The sequence below is a fragment of the Protopterus annectens genome, chromosome 2.part1 (assembly GCF_019279795.1).
Source record: "Protopterus annectens isolate FY-2018-M chromosome 2.part1, PAN1.0, whole genome shotgun sequence".
NCBI classification, from domain to species: Eukaryota; Metazoa; Chordata; order Ceratodontiformes; family Protopteridae; genus Protopterus; species Protopterus annectens.
Window position 1 is genome coordinate 1972117519 of NC_056729.1, and position 16466 is coordinate 1972133984.

The window sequence follows — 16466 nt, forward strand, 5'->3', positions numbered from 1 at the left end:
GCTAATGGTGACTTGAAGGGGGGAGTCTTACCCACAGTTAGTTGAATTTGGAGTAACTGCATGGAGTTTTCCTGTCTAACCAGTCCAGAGGTGTATCCATCTTTGATGAAGATTGATACTCCTCCTCCTTTGGTTCTCATACATTCATTTTGTGGTGTGAAAGTGTGGAAGGCATTGTAGACTTGCAAGACCAGAGTACTCTGTGTAGCCCTGAACCAAGTTTCTGTGACTGCACAGACATCAACATCCTCCAAGGAGTGGAGTGCTTACAGAGAGCGCAGTTTCTGATTTAAACTCCTAGCATTTAGCAGCATAGCCTTTAATTTAATTTATTTGCGAGTGATATTTTCACATTGGAAATTTTTGTTCTTAAGACCTTGCCTAAAAAAGGCACTATGGGTTTGGCAAGTGCCTTGGCCAGTTAACCAAAAACCTAGAGGTGACAGGTGAAGACCATATCTGCCAAAGTAGTGTGGTCTATCAGCCATGTCATTACAGGCTGACAGGAACTGGACCCTTTTAGAATGACACCAGAAACTGAGCCAGTTGTTGAAGTCCATCAGTTTTTGTTTATATTGTGGTATCATCCTAGGTGAGGGTAGAATGCTGCTCAAGGCAAGAGACATACCTGCCTGGGGCACAAATTCATAAAGCTCAATCATGTCTCTCTTCATATTGTACAATGAGGTACGTCTCAAGTCATTCACACCAACATGACGTATGACAGAGTCATAGAGGTACTTGTTGAGAGACTTGTGAATTTGTGATATGACGGATCCTGGCACCCGCTAGACAGCTGAGCATTGTTTAGTATTACCTGATTAAAAGGGATATTTTATAGCTACACATTTAAGGCTCTTGTACATAATACAAGGATAAAGCTATAATTCAAAGTAGAAAGAGATGATGATAAAGCAGTGGGAAATTCAAGAAAAAAGGGGAGACTGTGGGTTTTTTATTTTTATTTTTAGAAATGCTCAGATGCATGTCTTTAGAACCTCTTGCTGTGAGGTGACAGTGTTAACCACTGCACCACTGTGCCGCCCGGATGCAGATCCTTAAGGACAATAACAGTCATACGTAATATTGTATTCCTAGAGCAGCAGAAAGTATTCTACCAACGTCAACACATGAAAGGAGGTTTGGCCAATAGGGATGACTGCAATTAGGAGTACCGAGAATTGGCAAGATGGGGGTGGAAATTACTGGGGAAAAATAGCAAAGGAACCAGGATATTGGTAGCAAATAGTGAGGGAAAGGTAATAGAATGGGAAGAATTCAAGAAGACATTTGGACCACAGGAGACTGCCTTCCCTATCCGGGATTGATATCAGAGAATAGGCAGAGTGAACAGGATAGAGGAATCCTAAGTGAAAGACCTACTCTGGTAGAGTTTTTAATAATATCTAGAACATAAGCTGCTGTTTGAAAAAAAAAAAAAAAAAGGATAATTAGTAGAGCATATAAAATATTACCCAATAACTACAGTAATAATCAGAGGAGGTTAGGAAAGATTGGGAATAGGGACCAGACAGGGAATTCACAAGGAAGCATTGGGAGGACATGCATGACTCCTAAATATGCAGTAAATTCTAGAATATTTCAGATTTTTGTTTGGGAGTGTTTGCATAGGTATTTTTATTCCCCAAGCAGACTTTGAAGAAGTTTTCCTCAGGCAATAGTAAATTTGGAGGTGTGATGGGGAAGAGAGAGCTAAGTGGGAACTTGTTTTGAGAATGTCATGAGTTGGCAGATGTTAAAGTTCCTGTGGAGTACTCTGTTAGAAGTATTGGGTGAGCAAATGGCTGTAAATAAAGATATGATTCTTTTTGAGCTGGGACACAGGATTTGGGTTGCCTGTACATAGTAAGGCATTAAGTTTAATAATGTTGGCTGTCAAAAAAAATTACTAGAAAATAGAATCAAAGTCTAAATCAAAGAGATAAAAGAAATGAAAGAAATCTTTAGAAAAGGAAAGGGCTGAATTACATAGAAAGAACTTGCGCTTCCTGTAGCTAAAAGGATTTTAATGCACAGTGAAGCTTCCATTAGCCGTCCATCATGTTTGTACCCACTTTGGTTATAAACCTCTCTCCTGGGTAGTACTTTAGTATCATTTAGGAAAGAAGAAAGAAAGAAAAAAGGACCTGTGTTGGTATCCATTATGGACCATTGTTCATCTGCAATGAAAATTGAAAGGCATAAACCTACCTATTGTAGGGGTAGAACATTTCACCTGTGATTTTCCCTTTGTTTATATCACTCTGTAAAGACCTCCTTATTACATCTTTTCTCCATAGTTATAACCTATGTTTAACTCAAAACACAATGCTAGACATGGAAAACTGCTCTTGTCAAACCCCTTCCCAAAGCACCTCACCCAGAAAATGCCTCCCACTTCTGCCATATCTTCATCCTTTATACACATGAAAGAATACTTAAAACCTTATCTGCAACCTTCTGTCCACTTGTATCCAACACTATCCCTTCCTCACTCTTGAACAGCATGGATTCTGGGCTGGCTGGAGTACAATGATAGCATAATGGTCAATTACAGATGAGATCCTTCTCAACATGGATAGAGGAAACTGTACTAGTAATGAACAGATGCAGCACCTAAACCCTTTATTCCATGCATGAATTGACTAGCAGCGTGAGAAGCTAGAGGATGGCTGAGGAAGGTAGGCTTGAGTGGCTGATGACCAGATGTTCTTCATCTCACATTGCTGCAGTCCTAACACTTGGGTAGTCCGCTGTCCCTCGGTCGGCCCGAATATCAGAGTATAAGGCTGACGTCGGTCAAGGCGCATTTGATTGACATCAGAACGTCAGGGTACAAATGCGCATGACCGACGTCATATCCTCAGTCTTTTTTGCCGCATGGTCCGATGCAGAAGCAGTGTTGCAAGTGCCGTTCGGCGTTCTGAAATTTTTTGAATTCGGAGTTTCAGACCGAAGTCAGAGTTGGTTAAGTACCCCGTTGGGGAATATTTTGTTTTTTTCTTGCCTCAGTGGTTTACCGGATGTCAGAAAAAGTGAATAACTGTATTTCTTGTGGGAAACAGATACCGCATAGGGATTACCATAATTTGTGTATACCTTGTTTGGGACCTGAGCACGACGTTGTTGGGTGTCGCTTTTGTGCTAGGTTCAATAAACGCACTATAAAGCGAAGGTTGGATTGTGCCAGGTTGGTCTTTGGGAAGCGGTGCAATTACAATATGCCGTCGGATGCTCCGACGCCGCCTTCCTCAAAGAAGCGCAAGGACAAGGCAGTTAAACCTAGGTTAGAGGAGTCCGAACCGGACGCCGGTTCTTTAGAGGCGTCAGTGGAACCGGTGGTTCCGACGAAGGCCTCTCTGCAGTCTCAGGGAGAAACTTTGATTTTACAGGATGTGGCCTCCCAGGAGGCAGGTCAGGCTGTAGGGGCTTCTCAGATAACTGTACTCCCCTCCCTTCCTAAGGTGTCTAGGCCCTCTCTTTCTGCTTTCAAGGCTTCTCCTAGAGGCAGGTCTAGTTTAGCTTCTGTGGGTGTCACTCCTAGTTCTTCAGGTTCTGTGCCCAAGAAGCACATGCTTAAAATGGCAGAAGATTTAATTACTTTAATCAGAGGCTCTATGCCCCCTCCTGATAAGAGGCCTAGGATGGAACCAGTGTTGGGGGATTATGAGCAGGCTTCGGATGTGTCTGAGTCTTCGGCTGAAGACTTGCAGGAGTATTCTCATTATTCTGATTCTGATGTGGATGATTCTACTCCTTCTGCTTCTCCTCCTGAGGATTTTTCTTTTTCAGAGACCCTTCACTCCATGAGAGAGCATTTTAAATGAGAAGGTCAGGACTTCTCTGACTCCAGGAAAAGGCTTAGGGAATTTTTGTTTTTACCCCAGCATAGGCCTTTGGCTATACCTCCTGTTCTGAATGTGGTGGAAGATGTGTTCGCAGAGGCTTCTCTTAATCCTGATTCTTTGCCTCCTGCTCCTGTTAAACCAGATAGGTATTACAGGGTGCCTGAAGCTCATAAGTATCTTTTTAAGAGTCCTAGGGCAGACCCAGAAACTGTTAGCCAGGGGCCTAAGGGTGTTAAGGCTTCTGTTGTCAAGAATCCGGTTCCTGCAGATAGAGGCCAGGGCCTTGGATAGATGGGGAAAGAAAGTTTATACTTCTTCCACTCTAGCCATGAGAGCTTTGAATTGCCAGTTTCACATGTTGAAATATCAAAATTATCTCCTTTCACAGTTGAAATCTAAGGTTGATGCTCTGGCGGAAGGTATTGATTGTAAAGAGTTACAAGATTTAGTGCATGTTTCTGAACAGGTGGGTAAGCATTCTTTGCAATGTGGTTTTGATGCTGTACAGGCCTCGTCTAGGGTGGCTGCTACCGGGTCAGTTCTTCGCAGGCATGCCTGGTTGAGGGATCAAAATTTATCTGACCATGTTAAACCTAGGATTTTGGATGCCCCTTTGCAATCTGATGTCTTGTTTGGTTCTCCTGTTGAGGCAGTTTTAAAGAAAATGGAAGACAAGGCTAAGTCTATGCAGACTGTTAAAGATTTCTTGCAGGTTCAGCCTCCAAAGTTTAGTAGAAATTGGCCTACTAAGGGGTGGACGTATCCTTCTTATGACTCCCAGTCTAGGGGTAGATCTAGACGTGGCAGGGGCAGAGGTTAGGGCTCTTTCAGGCCTAGAACAGGGAGTTCTCCTGCACAGTCTTCGGGTAAGGGCAGGGGTCAGTCCTTTCGTAAACAGACCCAATGACCTACCTTTTCAGCTGCCAGAACCTTCTCGCCTGGCAGCACCTTTGGGAGGAAGGTTGGCACTTTTCAAAGAAAATTGGAGTTTGATTACCCAAGACAGATGGGTATTGGATATCATACATCACGGTTACAGGTTTTATTTCCATACCTTGCCTCCTTTCAAAGGCATGCCAGACATTCCTCCTCAACAAAGAATAGAGGCTCACAAGCAAATTTCTCTGTTACTCCAAATAGGGGCCATATAGCCGGTACCTATGCCAGAAAGGGGCCTAGGATTTTATTCTCGCCTGTTCCTTGTACCAAAAAAGGGGAACACGTGGAGACCAATTTTGGATTTATCTATCCTCAACACTTATCTGGACATTCCCAAGTTCAAAATGTTGACGTTACAACAGCTTTTACCTCTGCTGGGCAAGGATCACTGGATGGTAACTTTGGATCTCAAGGAGGCTTACCTTCATGTTCCTATCAGGCTAAGTTGCAGGAAGTATCTGCGTTTTCGGACTGGGACTTCTCACTATCAGTTCTCTGCATTGCCCTTTGGCTTATCTACTGCGCCCAGAGTATTTACGAAAGTTCTGGCTCCAGTGATAGCTTTCTTCAGGCTAAAAGGAATACAAATCTATCCTTATTTGGACGATTGCCTGATTCTGGCTCAAGGAAGGGACGAGCTTCTTCGCCATTTGGAATATGTGATAGCAGTGCTAAGATGCCTGGGGTATTCTGTGAGCGAAATAAAGTCCAGTCTAGTACCCTCTCAAGACATGTGCTTTCTGGGTGTAAGACTGAATACAGCATCCCAGATGGCCTTTCTAACCCCGGACAAACAAAAGAATCTTTCCCTTTACTTCCATCATCTATCTCTTCAGTCCGGGCTGACTGCAAGGACAGTCCTTCAAGCCTTAGGGTTCATGGCATCTTGTATTCTGGTGCTTCCCAATGCCAAACTGCATATGAGGAAGTTGCAATGGTATCTCAAAAATGTATGGACACAGCACTGCCAGGATCTGGACACTGTCATTCAAATAATACCTTGCATTCAAAAGGAATTTTTGTGGTGGGCTCAGGAATGTCACCTAAACAAGGGACTCTCTCTGACCCGGCCAGAGGCGAGTCAAATTTTAATGACAGATGCCTCAGACAAAGCTTGGGGAGCTCATCTAAACGGAAAGTGGATACAAGACAAGTGGCCTGTCAGACTACAGCATCTACATATCAACTTGAAGGAGATGTTAGCAGTCCAGTTTGCATTAATAGCTTTCAAGGATTTACTTCTTCCAGGGCAGGTGTTGATTCTAACAGACAACACAACTGTCATGTGGTACATCAACAAGCAAGGGGAACACATTCTTATCCTCTATGCAGGCAAGCAATGATTTTGTGGGAGACTGCTCTCAGTTTACAACTACGTCTTCAGGCAAGGTTTCTGCCGGAGCACAGAACTCCTTAGCAGATGTGTTAAGCAGACAAATCATGGATCCCCACGAGTGGAAACTGGATCTTCATGTATTTCAGAAATTGACAGTGTCCTGGGGAACTCCAGACATAGATCTGTTCGCTTCTCCACTAAACCACCAGCTGCCAAAGTTTTGCACGAAGAGGTTTCATCCCACAGCTTGGAAAGTGGATGCTCTTTCTTTCAGTTGGAAAAATCTTCATGTGTATGCCTTTCCACCTCTACCTCTCCTTCCAAAGGTACTTCTGAAGGTCAGACAGGACAAGCCAAGGATGATTTTGATAGCTCCAGATTGGCCTCGACAGCACTGGTACCCATTACTGAGAAGTCTAGTACGGTAGCCTCCATGGCCTTTGCCTTTGATTCCACATCTGTTGTCCCAGGAGGACAGTCATTTGCTCAATGTCAAACTTCACTCTCTTCACCTAACAGCCTGGCATATTCTGTTTTAAACCATAGAGGGTCTCGACTTCCACAACAAGTTTTGAATGTGATTTTGGAAGCTAGAAGGCCTAGTACAAGGAAAGTGTACGCAGATAAATGGAAGAGATTTTTGTTTTGGAGTGCAGCTAAGGATTTGGATGTTTCTGAGCCTAATTTAAGTGTGGCTCTTCAATATCTTACTGAGTTATTGGACAAAGGTTTGTCCTTCTCTTCTATTAAGATTCATGCTGCAGCAATTTCAGCTCACTACGACTGTGACCCACCATTGTTTTCTCATCCTTTGTTCAAGCAATTTCTTAGAGGGGCAAAGAATACAAGACCCCCACGAAGGGCTCCTACTCCTGCTTGGGATCTCAATTTTGTGTTGGAGAAACTCACTCTACAACCTTTTGAGCCTGCAGCTACTGCTGAGTTGAATTATTTGTCATGGAAGACTGCTTTTTTGTTGGCCATTACCTCTGCAAGAAGGGTTTCTGAATTGCAGGCCCTTATGGCAGTTGAGCCTTTCTTAATTTTCCATAAGGATAGGGTATCTTTACGTACTAATCCTTCCTTTATGCCTAAAGTGGTTTCTAGTGTGGCTTTAAACCAAACTATTCATTTGCCTACTTTTTATGCAAATCCCCAAAATAAAGGGGAAAAGATTTTGCACACTTTAGATGTACACAGGCAGTTGCGATATTTGGACAGAACTAAAGGGTTCAGACAATCTCAGCAGTTATTAGTTTCTTTTGCTTTGTGCTCTCAGGGCAAGCCCGTGTCAAAACAAACTATTTCTAAGTGGATTGGATTTTGCATTGCTTTCTGTTATTCCCATCATGGCAAAGAGATTCCAGCTGGGATTAGGCCTCATTCCACTAGGGCTACTGCCACTTCAACAGCTTTTTTGAGGGGGGTGGCAACTAAGGATATTTTGGAGGCAGCCACTTGGAGTTCAGTGCATACCTTTTCTAGGCATTACCACCTTCCACTGTACTCTAAATCCAGGGCTGGTTTTGCCACTGCTGTGTTGCAGGGCATTTTGGCAGCTCCTGCTTCATTATAGTTTAGCCATCCTCCCTTACCTCTGCTTTGGGATTCTACCCAAGTGTTAGGACTGCAGCAATGTGAGATGAAGAACATAGTACAGTTTTGTACCTACCATAAATGTAGATGTTCGAAGATCCACATTGCTGCAGTCCAATTTACCCTCCCTCCTTCCCCTCTGTAGTTTGAGGTGGTTGTGTGAGTTGGGTTATCCATCTGAGGTATTTTGTGTATATTGTATATATTGTATATATTGTACATATTTTTGGTATTAGGCTGGTTGGTTGTTTAGTTGTTGTCTATGGGTTTGGACCTTTCTTTTTAGGGTCTTCTGACATCTGGGACAAGAAAAGACTGAGGATATGACGTCGGTCATGCGCATTTGTACCCTGACGTTCTGATGTCAGTCAAATGCGCCTTGACCGACGTCAGCCTTATACTCTGATATTCGGGCCGACCGAGGGACAGCGGACTACCCAAGTGTTAGGACTGCAGCAATGTGGATCTTCGAACATCTACATTTATGGTAGGTACAAAACTGTACTTTCTTGTGCCTCATGGTGAGGATTTGGGGATTTGACAGCTTAGTGCTGCTCACTAGTGGAGGCTGTACAGCAGCATTATTTTCACACAGGTGCTTGTGCACACAGAGAGGAGGAAGGAAGTCAACATGTCAAGGTCAGGAGTACTCATGAACAAGTGCTTATGTCCCGTCACACTTTCCCCTTTGGGTAAGTGTAGGGCATATGAAAAAATTGCTGAAGTTAAAAGCAGATGAGACGGGATTGGACACCTCAGTGTTCTCTTACCCCCGTGATGGTTGAAAACTGTCAGTTTTGTCCACAAGTTGGTGGCCGTACACTGGGGGGGAGGGGGTAAGGTCTCTTCATAGAGGGAGGTTGTTGGGTGGAAGGAGAGGTGTCTACCGCCCATAAATGGTCATACTGGGCTAAAGTAGCCCAAAAAATTATTTAAAAAGCAATTGCAAGTCATGAACCTTTCCTTATGCAAACAGAAAAGTGTGTGTGTGTGTGTGTATATATATATATATATATATATATATATATATATATATATATATATATATATATGTGTGTGTGTGTGTGTATATATATATATATATATATAAATATATATATATAATCGCGCACACACACACATATATATATATATATATACATATATATATATATATATATATATATATATATATATACATACACACACACACACACACACACACACACACACACACGTATGTGTATGTATGTATATGTATATATACGTGTGTGTGTGTGTGTATAATATGTACATAGACATAACACACATATAATATAGTGCCTTCCTGCTCTTTCCGTGGAAGGAGAGGATTTCTGTGCGAGACAGATTGTCTCCTAAATTATTTTCACTTCATTTCATGAGGTTAGGTCCTACCAGTTAAGTGCACCCTCAGGATAATTTACATTTATAGAAACTAAATTCCATGGAAGAATTCTTTAACCCCCCCCCCCCCTTTTCAAATTGTTCATGCTTTTCTGGTGAAACAGTACATGGATATGGTGAATTGAGTTTAAAACAATCCAAGTGAAGAACTCCTCTTCTGTTTAATATACTTATTGATGTGATGAGAACGAAAACGAACAGGTACGCTCTGAAGCACAAGCTGTAGTACCAAAGAAGCAGACTGACTTTGTAAATTTTCGAAAGTGAAAAAGGATCTTTATAATAAGATAAAATGCAGATACCCGTTATATAACAAGCTTATTTTTTTGACCTTCAGATTAGGATCAGCTCGCCTCATGTGCTGTATTATCATAGTGCTGTTGACACACCACTTTCCCTGTATCATTAGCACTGCATTCATGTAGCACTAATGGCACACCACTCTACCTGTGTGTTACACAGCTATCCGAGTCTGCTTTAAATATGTCCGCAGAAGATTTACAACGTATGCATAACTGAATGATCAGCAATTGGCTGATATTGAACACTTCCAAGTTGGCTGCCATAAATATTCATGTCATATTTCACAATTCTTTTGTTCTAAGTTTTGTTCATTAACATCATCTTTAGCTGTGACAGATTTGATTTTCTGTTGAAAAATCAAAACATAGGTGCTGTCATTCATAGACTGACACTTGAGGACTGTTTCAGCTGTTATTGAGTCATCCCATTTCCATGTAAGAATATCACTGTAATTACTTTATACCTCTGCAGATCTCTTTTTGGTGTTGCATGACACAATTTCCTCGTATTTGAGTTCCTGTTACACTTCTTATCTATGGCTACTGGACTTAGAACTGGATTGTTTGCAGCTGGTGCAGAACTCCACAGCCTAGCCACTTGTGAGCATTTCCTGATGACACCCTGTCATGTTGGTTCTGTACAGTCTGCAATGGATGCTAGTTAGGCCACAGATTGTCTTTAAATTTTTGGTTAGGATATTTCCTTCTACTTACCTTTAAGTGCAAGAAATCCAAAGTCAAAAATAATGGGGAAACAGCCCAAAATCAGGGAGAGATTTTAATTATTGTCCTTATAAATTAAAAAGTTGCTAGAATAAGAAGTTTTGCATTCGCATAGATTTTCTAAAGGATATGATGTTTGAAACGCAAATGTATGTCATTATTTAGTGCCTTTGGTGCTCAGTGATTTGCCAGAAAGCCACAGATTTTATGAGGAACAGACCGAAAATATGAGGCAAACATCGGGACATTCTGGAAAAAAAAAAAACAGGACAGTAAAGAAGTATGTGTTATTTTGGCAATATAACAAAAGTACACCCCTCCCTACACCTTCAGGGACTACTTGCTATCCCATGCCCAGCACTAGACCAGATTTGGCTGTTAGTGTTTCCTAAGGTTCAGATGGATTTCTGTAAGGTATGTAATTTTGCTTTTCAGGAATGTTATCTTTGGATTCTACTTCCTAAGTGTCTAAGAGAGATTCCTGATGCTAAATGTCTTCAAGATGCTCCTTAAAACATACTTGTTTGAGCTGGTGTCATATCTGTTAACATGTTAATTTAGTCATTACTTTGTTTTACATCAGTGTTTTGTAGTGTGCATTATGTTGTATGCTGTCCGTACCCCTCCGGCCTTCAGTATACCTTGCAATTTCCACAGCCACTGCGAACGGGTTACTCAGCCTTTCCCCTTCAACTAGTCCACTGCAGTTTTTACCTGCTCTAGCAACTTCATGAACCTAGCCACTAAACAATAAAAGGAAACAATCATCCTAAAAGAAAAAGGACTACAAAAGTATTATTTCTTTGCTCAGCAGTTCCCCTTCTACTGGTCCACAGCAGTTTTACCTGCTCTAGCAACTCCATGAACCTGACCACTAAACAATAAAATGAAACAATCATCCTGAAAGAAAAAGGACTACAAAAGCATTTTAAACCCACAGAAATTCATCTACAAGCCCACAGACACCCAGAAGTGTATTATCGCTTGGACTGCTTCGCCCTGCACTAGCATACAGTGCTATGAAGCCGGAACTTAAATTAGCCCAGCTAGGACAAATACATCACCTGTCTAGCTACAGAACAACTGCAGTGTAGGTTATTATCCTATATTTTGTCCACTGTTTTAAAATGTATTGACTGTAAGGCAAGAAGCTAGCACACTATATGACCCCCCCATCACAGCTCACATCAACTCAACAATTATTCAGCTTCCCTGCACTATATCAGATGCTATAGGAACTCTACTTACTCCAGTGTACAGGGTATCTAACATACTGACCTGGATGAGCTGCAATCTCCTGATTGTTTTTGTGCTAGCAGTCAGCCCCGGCTCATCCTGTTCCATTCGCCCTGCGAGTTCACTCCGCTCCCTTCGCCCTGTGGGCTCACTCCGCTCCCCTACCCCCATTTCCACCCACCCTTGCATACCTATCAAGGCCTGCCCACATTTGCCATAACCAGTCTGAACCCACACTTTCACTAATTAGGCCAGTTCACCGTACCCACTCAGGCAACACCCACCTGCCCTAGGGGTTGGGAGGGTGGCCTAACGGTTAAGGTGTCTGCCTTAAAAACACAAGGTGCAGGGTTTGAGTCTCACAAGGATAATTGGCTAGGCTTAAAATGGTTCGCAAGGGCAGTTAGCTTCATACTAATCTATGAACCTATTTATCTACATTCACACATCTCCCTCCCCTTTCTAAAACATCATACCCTAATAAAATGTCCCTCCTTAATAACAAACACCCAAACAGCCATGTATATCATCTCTGCATTACTGCTATTAGTTTTCTACTCCCTCACATCATGCTACACACCGTTATCGGCAGTCATTCACCTCCCTCCCAAACCTCCTCTTTGGCCCATCACAATAGTCCACCTTACACTCCCATATCGCCAAACCTCTTCAATACCAGCCACACAGACTACCACACTGAGAAAATCCTACCTCTATCTATATCATCCCTCACCTATCAGAAACACGCTAAACTACTTCACTAAGTTCAGATCAAGAAAAAACAATGTTAGCAGCAGGAAAAATCAGCCCACCTCTAGAAAATTCGTTATTCTTTTTTTCAAAACCTTTATATACAAACGTGCATCAGATATACACGAAAAACATGAACAATGCACTTTATAAACATTCCACCACATGTATTAGTTTTTCCAGTTTTACTTTTGCTATATTAGAGTGAGTCATGCCAAACCCTAGGTGGGTGACTAGAAGTTTTATCGAGGAGAGAGGGGTAAAATGGTAAATAAGATTACAAGCTGGCAATAATCAGGTCTTAATGACGTTATCTCTCTCAAACCCATTCGCATTGGAAAATCTATTATGTAAATGTTTTGAAAAAATGTTATTAGAAATTTTAAGCAACAACAAACAAAACTGTTGTTTTAGGGTATTTTTAAGAATGTTTTTTATATTCAACAGTATTAGTATGTGTGTTATATTGTGTTTTTAGGCTGGTGCCTTTAAAACTCTTTACATAATTGTGATGTCATTAATTATTATTGCATATAAATGAGCCAGAATGGACAACTCTTTTATTCTGATGAAGTCCCTGTTGTATGGGGGATGAAAGCGCTCAGTTTGATTTTTTTATCTTGGAATTACCTGTGAGTAAATGAATATAACAAATTTTCTAGAGGTGGGCTAACTTTTTCCTGCTAACAATTTTTTTTCTTGGTTTGTACTTCACAAAGTTACCAAGTTAATTGCACACCTTATCAGTTACTTAAACCTCTCCAGTGACATACACCCAAATCCAGGGCTCAATACCACCCAAAATCAAGTAAACAACTCCACCATCATAGGCTCAGGGCTATTACACCAGAAACATAAGAATTCCCCTCTCCTACTTAACATAAATACAAGAAGTATTGGAAACGAAGTCCATGGCCTGCTCTCCCACCATTCCCCAGATATAGTAATACTTAAAGAAATATGGCTCAAACCCAGCAATAACAGTGATGAAATCGTACCTCCCAGATTCAACATTCTACGAAAAGACAGGGTATCCAGAAGGGGTGGGAGGGGTAGCTGTCCTATTCAAAAACCACCTATTGGTTGGCTGCCTACAACCAAGCATCCCAAACTTTGACGATGCAGAATTTTCTGTACCAAATTGACACTTAACCCATGATGTTAATTTGTTTTTTTTGGGTTATGTCCCACCTGGGAACAACATTCCCACACTAGAGAATATTCTATACTGGGTCTGTAATTCCCTCCCACAGGAAACTATCCTAATGGGAGACTTCAGTATTGACTGGCTCAACTGTTGCTGTCAAATCCCAACATGACATATCAACTTACATGGGTTCACCCAACTTATCACATCTCCTACCAGGATTGACAAATCCTCCAACCAACACTCTATCCTAGAATGGATCTTAGTGAACAACCCATTCCTGTCATTCCAATCAGGCTGCCTCCCTGATGGTCTGAGTGACCATCTGCCAACCTTTCTACTAAGATCCCGTACTCCCCACACCAGCCAATCACCTACCAGCTAATTAGAACTAAAAAAAAAACCTTCAACCCAAACAAGTTCATCTCCGCACTAAATAGCTGCAACTGGGAATCACTCAGACAGCTACTACTTGAAGACGCAGTCAACTCCTTCAATACCACCTTCCTTGACATACTAAACTGCCACTCACCCTCTCGAGTAATCAGAGTCAAATCTAACTGTGCACCCTGGCTTCCTAAGGAATCCAGAACCTTATTCAAGGCTAGAGATAAGGCAGGGGAACAGTTCCACAAACACAAAACCCCAACAACAAGACAAAGATTCCTAGAACTGCGAAATAAAGCCAAGAAATTAGTAAGATCAGACAAAACCAACTATTACCATAGTATCCAGAAAAAATACCATAATAACCCTCAAAAATTCTGGGCCACAATTAATATACTTCTACCAGGCAAATCAGCTATTCCTACCCCATCAGTCATAAATCCTAAGAGCATAGCAACCCAGTTCAGTAAATACTTTATTGAAACTATCCAAACCCTTGCTAATTTTCACACTGTCTCCACGACCCCAACTCCACACCCGCAGCCCAACAAAGAGCCATCTCCCAAAATAGCTGCAACCTCTTTACATTCCAGCCAGTGTCGGTTGATACCACAATAAAACTACAAAGGGAAACTAAACTCTACCACATTAGCCGCCGACAGCCTCCCAGCAGAATTTCTGCAAATTGCAGCAGATGCTTTAGCATACCCAGTAGCCATACTCATAAACAGATCATTATCAGAAAACATGGTCCCAGATATTTGGAAAATCTCACAAATAATACCCTTACGTAAAGGAGGTAACTCAGAGGAACTTACTAATTATAGGCCAATTGCTGTCCTGTCCAACTTGTCTAAAATCCTAGAGAGGACTGTACACACTCAATTAATGACTTGCCTTAACACAAATAAACTGTTGTCAAAAGCTTAACATGGTTTCTGCCCCTCTCACAGCACTACCACAGCCCTCATGTCCTTCACAAATGCAGTGAACCACTGTAGAAACAGAGGACTGTTTGTATCTGCTACATTTTTAGACTTGTCAAAGGCCTTTGATATGGTCACTCATCACAAACTCATCAGCATTCTCTCCACTCTAAATCTCAGTACCTCCACTATCACATGGTTCAGAAGTTACCCATCAGGATGACAACAGGCCATCCAATGGCAACAACTTTCCTCTCTTCTCCCTGTTACCTTAGGGTTTCCACAAGGCTCTATCCTTGGACCTCTACTTTTCATCCTCTTCACCAACCAGCTCCACACCACCACACTACAAGCCACTGTCATACAGTATGCAGATGACTCTACACTAATCTGCACAGCTTCCTCCCTTCATGATCTCCACACCAAAACCCAAGACTCCTTCCTGTCCATAGAAACATGGCTCAGCAGCTCCCAACTCATACTAAACCCCAACAAAACAAAGCTCCTTCTCTTCTCCTGAGCAAAAGTGACCCACTTCCTCCCAAACTTTCACCATCCTATCCAAAAATAAAACTATCATCTCCCCTACAAGTCATACCAAACTGCTGGGTGTAGAAATAGACAACAACTTGAAGTTCGATATACACATAGCACAAACCATTAAGATGGTCCACAAGAAACTAAGTTTACTTTACAGAAACAAACCATTCCTAACTAAACACTCAAAAGCTACTGTTGCTCACATGCATCTCCTATCTTCCTTCCTCTGTGCTTCCCCAATCCTAACCAACCTCCACAAATCTGAACTAACCAAACTCGAAGCTTGTTATTATAAAATTGCCAAGTTTGCCAATGATGCCCCATACAGAACACATCATTGTACAGCTCTTAAACGACTAGAATGGCTAGAACTTCCTTGGCTACTAAGCTTTAATCAGTTAACCTTTGCCCACAAAATATTGCATCAACCAGACAAAACCCCTGCCCTCCAAAAACTATTACAACCATACATCACTTCCAGACCCCTCTGCTCAAATAATAAATTCCTACTAGACACCACCAAAGCAAGTAACACAGCTGGAGAATCACTTTTCTCAAAACTACATCCCTAACATATGGAACAAACTCCCCACCCAAATTACTACCTGCTGCTCTTTAACATGGTTTAAAAAACTCCTAAAACTACACCTGAAGGACTCCTGGCTCTGTTCTTGTAACTGCCCTGGATAGACATCTAACTGCACAGCACTACATCTCTAACTTTGTATCTCATTGCCCTTCCAGTAAATCCTGACTGAGGCATCTGTCCTCTCCTTCTGTCAGAAGTCTCTTTTTCTTCCCAAGCATGACAAATGACTTGTATACATATGTACATACTCATACTGTGATGTCTATTGTACACGTTTATGTAAGACATTTTATATTTATCTTTTTGTAACTTTGATGTTCGACATTTTGAGCTGGCTTGCAGACCAGCCTTTTTCTTTTGCAGTGTATATAAAGTTTGTTTTTGTGCAAGTCTTGTATTACCTGTAACTAAAACTCAAACTTGTAATTTTGCTTAAGTGGAGCTTTTCTCCCTGGGCCTCCACTGAAAAAGGACCCGTGTCCAGTCGGACTTTCCCGGTAAACAAGTGTTAAATAAATAAATAACATCATTTATGTAATGTGCCTCGCCATAGGGACTTTAACAAGCTTGAAGATGAGCACTGGCAGAGCCCTTTGGCATTGCAAGATCATCATTGAACCTTGATCTCTGGCACTGAATTACAAACCAGATTTAAAACTGGTGTTCCAGTGGATTAGCGCTGGCCTTCGTGTGTTTTTTTATTGGAAAACTCCTTTACTGAAACTTGTAGTATGACTGACTTG

The 16466-nt window shown here is 41.7% G+C and overlaps 1 protein-coding gene across 2 annotated transcripts in view; it reads left to right on the forward strand.

The window, feature by feature from the left end:
* TRIM23 (tripartite motif containing 23) overlaps positions 1–16466 on the forward strand; it is a 759378-nt gene that overhangs the window by 647553 nt on the left and 95359 nt on the right. The gene's annotated exons all lie outside the window — the stretch shown is intronic.